Here is a 9,809-nt window from a genome sequence, read left to right as displayed (position 1 = left end):
TTTTTTATTTTTCAGGACTAACCTCCTGAAATTTCTCTCAGTCATTTTCGCATGATTTTTTCCTGAATATTCCCAACATTTCTAAAGAAGCTTTTCTTGAATTGGCAAGTTGGGAGTTGAAACGCATACCGGAACCCTATAAGAAAAATCCCAGAAGTATCACCGCAAATCTAGGAAATAACTTCCGGAAGATATTATAGGATAAATGTCTATCGAAACTCAGGGGAGAATCTTGGAAGTTTCAAGAAGAAATAATGGGAGAATAACCTCTGAATGATTCCCGACAAAATTTACGGGAAGAATCCTGAAAAAAAAAATCTTCGGAATACAGAAACATGAAACAAAATAATAGGTGCTTCAATCATTTGTTTTGAATACATACGATGGAAAAGGGAAGAACTTCCTAATAGAAGGAAGAGGCTCTCGAGAAGAGTTCCATAATCATAACCATCATAACCATAACCATTTAATTACAAATTGTTGATTTTCATGATGTTTTCCTTTTTTATCCTTATTATCGAGATGTTTAACCCGGGACTATTTCATGACGGAACCAACACTTTACTTCTCACTTCACACTCTTCCGACAATTTTATTCACCGGCTTTAATACACTTGACATCAGGCTTCAGTATAAATTCATTCCAGTTTAGGATAATTTGATTGGGCATTAGAAAATATCAATTTCGCGATAAGTATCATGCGGGCGTATATAAAATTATCAATTTCTCTTCCAGATTCCAGATACTCTCATTTTGGACAATCTCTCCGTGTAGTCTGGTAGAGGACCATTAAAGCTAAGTACCATCTAAGACTAGAACAACCACCGAACGACGAATGATACATTTCTTGATATCTATATATATAAAAATGAGTTTGACTTCCCTTTGAGGCAGCAAAAGTCACGAACGGCTGAACCGATCAGGATGAATCTTGCATGGTTAGATTCGAATTCATGGTGGCTGTGTTTATATGTAAAAAAATAGGAAAATTAACAAAAAATGTAAGAAAATAGACAAATTGCTGATTTTTTATGACCTGGGAAGGAAATCAGCACGATCGAATTGAAACCAATCTAGAGTGCGGTGCTATTTTGAGCTCAATAGTTGTCAAACCACCACAAGACGGCAAGACAAAGTTTGCCGGGACAGCTAGTTATATATAAACACACAAAAAACTCTTCAACGAATTTTGGAAAATTTCATGATCAAAAATCTATTTCGACAAAAAATGCCGAAATAGGAGCTACGCTCAAATTGAGTAGCACTAATGGACGAAAATCACTAGAGGTCGCACGCTTACTAAGCGCCGCATTCACAATAAATCGGAAAAAAGACCTCAATTATAACAGCATTCAATAATTGAAACTGGAGCCGCATTTGATTCACTTTTGATTGAGGCACACACAAAAAAATGACATTCTATGCATTCTTCATAGATCACCGTGTTGAATCCGTCAGGCAGGCGGATGAAGCAAAAGACCTTCTGCGCGCGAATTCCACTCGAGCGGAAACCTTCGCACGGGTGCATGCCGTGCCGACCGACCGACCAACCGACCCGGCTGCTGCATCCGAGAGCGCTACCCAGAGCTTTCAAACGACCTAGCCTAAGCTCGGCGTCGTCGTCGGTTCGGTGCCGACGACGGCGCAAACAGAGAATTCAAATTCGATCGTGGCGCGAAAGGATTCTACTGCTCGACCGCGCCGACGACGCCTCCCGAGACCTCGTGCTCATTTATGGCACTCTCGCGACGGCGCGCGCGGGCTCTCCGACTACGAGCAATGTTTTATAGCAACTGGCGTTTTCATCGGATCGCCGCGCGTTGCGCTCAGAGAGCGCAACGTTCCGCTCTCCATCGTTTGCGGGCGTCGTCCGTCAGCTGTTCGTATGGGCGCCGAACCACCCTCGTGCACGATGGAAAGCTTTCAGCGCGCGCGCGCTCCGTCGTCGTGGGTGCGGTGAGAGAGCAGCAGCGCGTTCGGGGCGCGGAAAATGCACCGAATGACGGTGCTAAAAGCTTCGCCAGTTTTTCGTGGTACCGCACGACACCAAACCAGCAAGGAGGTGGTACAAAGTACACTCTAAAAACCATACCCGCGTATAAAACAGATTGGACCGGGTCGTCGTGATCACAGTTCATTCTGGGCTTCTGAACCTACGGGTGACGGGAAGCAACCTAGTGGTTTTTCGGTGGTTTTCTGCGGTTGTTTTTTTTGTGAGAATCATTCAGGGTTGTGAGTGATCCTGTAGTGTGAGCCAGTGATTTTGAATCGGACATTACACGAAGGGAAAAAAGGACGAGAAGGATTCTGTGTGCAGTTTCTGTGGATTAGTAGCAGCGTCCAGCGAAGAGTGTTGTTCTGATCAAGGTGAGCGTCTTGGAAGGAATGAAGAATTGTTAATGGTTGGATGTGATTGTGATCATGATAAGAAATGGATGTTATGAACTCGAAAGGACATTAATTCTGTGCCCGGTTTATCCTGTGAAATGAAAAGTTGTTTAAAAAGTACTTGTGAGTTATAAAGGAGTACGTTTAATCATCAGAAATTTAAAAAAAAAATGAATGGTTCAATGGATCATAATGGAAATGGGTTTGTTTAGTGATTGTTTAAAACTAAAAATTCTAAGTGATGGAAAAATAGCAGCAGTTTTCAAAAAATAATCTCAGAATGTGAACTAAAATCCAATTGCACAAGTTACTAAACAAAGAGCATTTACCAATTTGCTGAAAAATGCAAAAAATGTGACAGGGGATATTAAATGTTCTCAATTGAAAACAAATTTAATTTTGAACTCAGTGAACAAAACTATGTTTGGACACAAATTTTATGAAAAATATACAAGAAGAAATGCTTCCACCTTTTTATTTTGGACATGTTTGCTCTATATTTAAAATATCAAAGCAGTAACGGTGATGCTGAGTTTTTTAGAAAACAGAATTCAGCCACAGAAAAAAAACTTTTACACTACTACACCAATTCGCTGGCTGAACGGGCTCGTTTAGAAGTTAACCATCAATGTTAACTTCTTCTCCGGATCAGCCTAGATAGCTGTGTAGTGTCGGTAGCGGTTGTCTCAACTGGCTAAGAATAACATTACGGACCACCTGTTCCGGGGGTAAAAGTCCACTAAACAGGGAACCCCAATCCAAGGTGTCAGGCGACCCGTGCTGATGGATGAATGGTTGAGGGGGTTTAAAATATGCTCGATCTTTAACGGAGCCTGTAACGTAGGTAGATCGCCTTTATGTGTTGCGTTACGGATCAAGATCTACCAAATCGACCCTAGTGACATCCGGTTTGTCAAGTTGGGGTAATGTGTTTTGGTAATAAGGATTCATGGTACAAAGTCCTTGTTACTGGTTACAGTTTCTAAAATTGCATTTATTCTGCCTTGCTTATAGTTAAAGAATCGGACTTTGCCCACCCGAGACTACACTTGATGTTAGGAAAACAAACATACTTTAGTATCTATTTGTTTACTAACTTATCAAGGACTGTTATGTTCTGGTAATTCAAGGACTCACGTGTATTCTTATTGTAGAACACATTCTTTAATTTGACAGAGTTTTGCAACTAGCCTAAAGTCCCGGGTTTTTCTTTGTTGTCCTGGGACTAAACTAGAAGCAATACATGGATGGGGCTAGAGTTCCGATGCATGGATAAATATCAGTACCACCGTTTTGTTTTTCTCGGGATTCAAATAGATTGTGTTTGATTAGGGACGCTCTTTCACTGGAATTTAAATCTCTATGATAACGGTACCTTTTCATCGCAATCGATTTCTTGCACCTCTAGGATAACAAAACAGGAACTGTACAGAAATCAATGCTTCATTGCCTCTCAATGACAATGGAGTAGTACGACATGCACTAAATACTAAGGATACGGGTAATGCCACAAAAGATCTAAATACTGGTCGCAGTGGCTCACCCGAACGATAAAAAAAAAAAAACACCAATTCTATATCTCTAAAAAAGTTTTCCAGATTCCATGAGTGCTTTTACTTTTTGTGACAACCACAAAAATGTTAAAAAGCACTATGAAAAGTGAGGTAGTAGCACCTTTATTTAAGAGATTAAGTAACATTTTTTAGTCAAATAGACTAGAAGAGATTTTTAGAACCATCATAAAACCAAAATAAAATATATAAGGTTTTATGACGGTTCTCAAAACCTCTAAAAGACTAATATGACATCAAAATGTTACTTGGGAAGGTTTTTCAATTTGTTTGCATTACTTCAACTTGCATTACTTCGACTAGAACTTTAGACAGTGAAAATTTCTAGAGTTGTGTGCAGGATGCTAAAAAACCCTCAAAGATATCACAATTGATACTCGTAAGACCTTTGAAAGTTCAGGCTGAATAGCCAATACTCATTTGCAAGTTTTTAAACACTCGTCATCCCCTTAGAAAGTACGTTGTACATTTATTAGCTTCAACAGTATTGCGACATTTGCACCCATTTAGACTCGGCCGAAAATCATTACATAGCAGCGGCTGGCATACACAAGTTTGGTTGACTTTTTGACAGGGGCATCGGATGCACAACAGGTCAACAACATAAGTTTGATTAATATGAAAAGTCGCTAGATAAGAAACCTAATAATTTTTCAAGATGTTTTTTTTTTCAATATGAATCATTCTCAAGAATTCTTTCAATGAAATCTCCAAGAATATCATCAGGCTTTATCCATTACTTCCAAAACAAATGTTCTGGATCCAGATCAACGTTGGTCTCTCAAAAAATTGCACAGAAGACATCTAGAATTTAAAGTTCAAAATGTGGGCCTCATGTTCTCGAGGATCACATTTTCACTTGTAAGTGTATGACCATTGGTCAAGGGCTTAATTCCCAGTTACGCCACTACCAACTTTTTGTCAAATCGCTACAAATCGTCAATTGACACTAATTGTGTTCTGAGTGAAACTGAGTGAAAAATGGACGCCAGACCCACGGCAAAAGTTAATGGACTGACGAAAGCCAGCACAATCATGAACAATAACAACACCACGTGCTCTTTGTTCTACCATTGATGCAAGAATTAAAGAAATTAATAGAAGCAGCCTCGAAGCTATCAGCACCGGCAAACCGTCAATGCCAGCAATATGTAAACTAAAAATATGAAAATGGTCCTCAGACTGTACTTGTAACAAAACAATAGTCGACTCGAACCCAGCTCACGCTTAGCGGATAAAAGAGCTGTAAATTAAGATAACAAATAAACAAAGTAACGGTGTTTTTAAGTTTCTCCTCCACAGTTTGATTATAAGAAGCACCTCAATATGAGTTGATTAGAATCTCACTAAAATTCATAAGACATGCCTAGTTCTTTTGGCTTACGCAGTATTTTCTGTCAAGAAAAAGGCATGGTGTCCAAATCGAACTTTTCAAGAATTCTTACCAGGCACGCTATGTCTGAACCAGCAGATTATAAAAATTGAATGTACATCGGGTTTCTTTCCATAAAACATCAGTATTCAAGCTATATTTTCATTTGCAGAAGGTTTTAAAATATTCTATCGGTGAAAATTTTTCCATACATTTTGTATGGGAGAGAAATTGACCGAAAATGAGGATTTCAAGAAAATTTGTATGAAAAACGGTCAAAAAGATGGAAAAATCAAAATTTCCCCGATAGAATATTTTGAAACCTTCTGCAAATGAAAATATAGCTTGAATACTGATGTTTTATGGAAAGAAACCCGATGTACATGCAATTTTTATAATCTGCTGGTTCAGGCATAGCGTGCCAGGGTCACTGCATGCCAGATGTGCAGCATTAGAATTGTGTAGTAACGCCCTGAGGAAGGAGATTCCTTCCTGAGAATGTCTATGAAAAGTTGTACAAATTATTTCAACCAGAGTCATACTACAAATTACTTCAAATGGTTCTTGGCAGATAACTAATTTGATGTACATTATTACGCTTGATTATTCCTTCAAGAATGTTATTATTAGTAAGACATTTCTATATTTCCAAAACTAGTCATTGATGGCTTGGATTACGCATAACTATAGTTTCTATCAGCAAAAATCCCAATCATCAATTTCATGTAACTCATTCTTTTGGCAATTTTATCCTGTTCGTTATAAGGAAGTATAGAGAAACTTACGTATTTTCAGCTGTTTTTGTTCTCTTCGTCATGGGCGGTTTGAACCTATTGACCTATTGAACTCAAAATTGGCCTCAAATCTTTCCCAATCAAGCTGAATTATATGACCAAGTTTCATACAATTAGGCCAACAAAAACCCATGACGAAGAGGGCAACCCTGCCTATCTTGAAACTAAGTCAATTTGATAGGAATAGTTTAAATGCCAATTTTGTGTTCAACAGGTTTCAGAAAACAATTTATGAAGCGCGCCGAGAAGAAAATATTGTTCGCTACAAAAACGAACTTCCGATCGTTCGAATGGTTGAGTCTCACATACCAAACAACTCAGATCGACGCACTGAGGTGATATGGATGTCTTCCACGAATCGCCAGTGCGTCCCATATGCATTCTTCTCCAAATTATGCTAATTTTCCAAATGGTTTCGGGTAACCGATGCGGTGTTGCTCCTGTTTATTCTGTAACAGAATACTGCACTTTCTGTTGAGATACTCTTCTGAGACTTTATTGCTTCTTTGAAAAAGTTTTTTTTTTCTAATGGAACTATCACATTTTTGTATAACTTCATTCCTAAATACTGAACATCTACCAGAACGTACAATTTCTTGTCGAACAGATTTTTTTTTGAAAACTTGAGCCTTGTGTAAACGAAAGAATTGAAGAGATTTATTCAAAAATTTGTAATATATATAAGCTGAACATTAAAGAGTTTTCAACGCTCTGGTGAAGTTCAAAACTACGGCTGTAAACTTCAAAATGCTGTGGTGTCCATACTGTCAACATTTGGAAATGCATGATTTTGATAGAATGATAAAAACTACGTTCAGAATTTTTCAAAAACACGGTTTAGAAATCGAGTGTAGAATAAGCTTTAAAAAAAAGTTAATAAAAAAAATTAAAAAAAAATGAAATTCTTCAACTGGATTCGTTGTAACTTCAGGAAGATCTTTCACAACTTTAATAAAAAATCGCCAATCCATAAAAAAAATCAAAACAAGTTTCACCAGAATTTCATATTCCACATTCTTAGAAAAATGAGTGAATAAATTTCTACAAACATTTTCTAGTCTAGTTTTCATCTGAGAATTTATCATCGATTTTCTCTAGGCTTGAGAAGTCTTTCATATTCATTTCGAATAAGTTATAAGAAGCTTACTCAACCCAACACAAGACACATAAAAGTCACGGCTGCGCAGGTTTTGCTTGTACACTGTGGTGCATAATTGATCGGACAAACGTCGATTTTCATACAAAATGGCCAAGTTTAAGATGCTGTAACTATGGTTTGCTTCGATGGATTAAGCTCAATTTTTGACACGGAACTACAAATATGTTGAATTTTACGTGTACGAAAAACAAAATGTATTCGTCCACAGGCCTGGGCCTAACTAGGTGTTGAAAAATGTGCAAAAGTGATCGGACAGCGGTACCCGTTTGATTTACACGCGTGCCACGACCATGAAAGCCAACAGTTTTGAACTAGTATTATTCCAGTCGAAAATAACCTAAAATACAGGGGATGGCGAAAATGTTTGGGATGGGCAACTTTTTTTCTCCTACAAAAAAATTCAACATGCTATAACTTTTCATAGAGTGCTTCAAAAAATCTCAAATTTTGACTATTTGTCAACCTATTATATGTGCATCATTGGTACAAATTTAGACTCGATTGATTATTTTTTCGCGAAGTTAGAACCGTTCGGGTAAAACACTATTATTTAGACAACTGATTTTTGAATTGTCATATCTCGGAAACCAGTGAACCAAATTCAATGAATTTTTTAACGTTTATCAACAATATATTGATACTTAATACGACGTTATAAAATGTAATATTTTCTCACGACGAATTAAGTTATACCGGATTGAAATTTTTACCCATATAAATGTGTTCTTCTTTCAATCTTAATAGGCTCTAATATATCTGGTTAGAGATAACTTGAGAACAGAAATGGAAAATCTTTGGATATCAACACTAAAATGTATTGACATTGATGTAAAAAAATTACATTTTTTCGAGAAAAATCCAAAAAGTGTCAATCCATGATAACTTTTTTCAACGTTTAAAAAGTACCTATGTTTTAATAGTTTGTGAAGCATTTACATATTGTTAGTGTACGTTCAAAATTTCATTCAATTCGGTTCACTGGTTTCCGAGATATGACAGCTCAAAAATGAGTTGTTTGAAAAATAGTGTTTTACCCGAACGGTTCTAACTTTGCGAAATATTAATTAATCGAGCCCAAATTTGTACCAATGATGCACACATAATAGATTGATAAACTGTCAAAATTTGAGATTTTTTCATGCGTTCTATGAAAAGTTATAGTTTGTTTGAAGTTTTTTGTGAGAGAAAAAAAAGTTGCCTATCCCAAACATTTTCGCCATCCCCTGTACCTGAAAACTTGAGGAACTTCAGACAGAATTCTCAAAAGATCTTTGTAGAAGCTTCTGGAGAATTTGCCGGTAGAATCCTAGTAGGGTACTTTTCCAATTGTTGCACGGCTAAAATTCGCAAATTGTTGCACACCTCATAAGAATAACATGGAGTGTGCAACAGTGGGCGAGTTTTTAACCGTACAACAATTGGAAAATTACCCCATATGTTTTAAAAGAAACCATTGTTTCTTTAAGGGTTCTCATATAAATTTAAAACCTGAACTCTGTGGAAGCCTCAATAATAATTCGGATCAAACGAATGCAGACATTCTTAATAGTTACACCGAAAATAAACAATACTGGACAGATAGCTTTGACGACAACTGTTTGGTAGGCCCAAAATACCCAAAAAAAAAAATTGTGGCGTTTCAGTCTTTTCGGGGATCAAAAACAACTATATGTTTTTAAATTCCAACGTTTCGATCCTTATTGGATCTTCTTCAGGGAATCGAATAAGTTGTTGTTTCTTCTAGTAGTTGTTTTTTTGTGACTGTCATTCCTTGTATTTGAAATTTGTCCGTTTTTTGGATCTGGAAAACCTACAAATTTTAAAATCAGATTTGATAGTCGGAACCCGGACCGCAATCCACTACTTTTCGTATAGTTTTCCACGTTGGAAATAGAAAACATATAGTTAATCAGTCCAACAAAACAAACAACCTTGCCGAACAAACCGTTTACTTAAAAATGTTTGTCTGCAAAATAATTAAAAAATCGCAATTTAGACTTTTTTAAATGGGTTTTTTGCGATATTTTAAAAAGTTTTGCTCAGAATTATTTTCTCTTGGCTCTGAAAGTCTCTTAAATAAAGACAAATCAAATCAAAATCAATTCTCTTGGCACAGGTCAAACTTCAAGTTACTATGAATGTCCAGACCACATTTGAAATCAATCGATACATTAAAAACTGAGATTTCACCCCTCAAACATGAACATTTTGTATGAAAAACGGTCAATGAGTACTTTATTCTGTCCACTCAAGTAACATTTTCATGGCCAGTTAGTCTTGTAGAGATTTCCAGACCCGCCATAAAACTTAATGTATTCTATTTTGGTTTTATGATGGTTTTAAGAACCTCTTCTAGTATATTTGACTGAAAAATGTTACTTGGGCAGTACTATATGTTGTATTATTGTTTTGATTGAGGAGTATACCCCATTAGGTATAATTACGTTCAACATAAGGGCGTTTGGCATCAATTTGTTGGGCATAAAGAACGTCAGTCATAAAGACATAAGGCTTAACGAACGTT

At 36.8% G+C, this 9,809-nt stretch overlaps 1 protein-coding gene across 1 annotated transcript in view; it reads left to right on the top strand.

Annotated features, from left to right (window-relative positions):
* Positions 1-2,146: 2,146 nt before the first annotated feature.
* Positions 2,147-9,809, top strand: part of LOC109421941 (peroxidase) — a 127,507-nt gene continuing 119,844 nt past the window's right edge. Inside the window, exon 1 of the mRNA XM_019696577.3 lies at positions 2,147-2,368. The gene's annotated coding sequence lies outside the window, so the exon portion shown is untranslated. The remainder of the gene's footprint in view (positions 2,369-9,809) is intronic.

The sequence above is a fragment of the Aedes albopictus genome, chromosome 3 (genome assembly GCF_035046485.1).
Source record: "Aedes albopictus strain Foshan chromosome 3, AalbF5, whole genome shotgun sequence".
NCBI lineage: Eukaryota > Metazoa > Arthropoda > Insecta > Diptera > Culicidae > Aedes > Aedes albopictus.
Note: the sequence above shows the minus strand (reverse complement) of the source record. Positions and strands in the feature narration are given on the sequence as shown.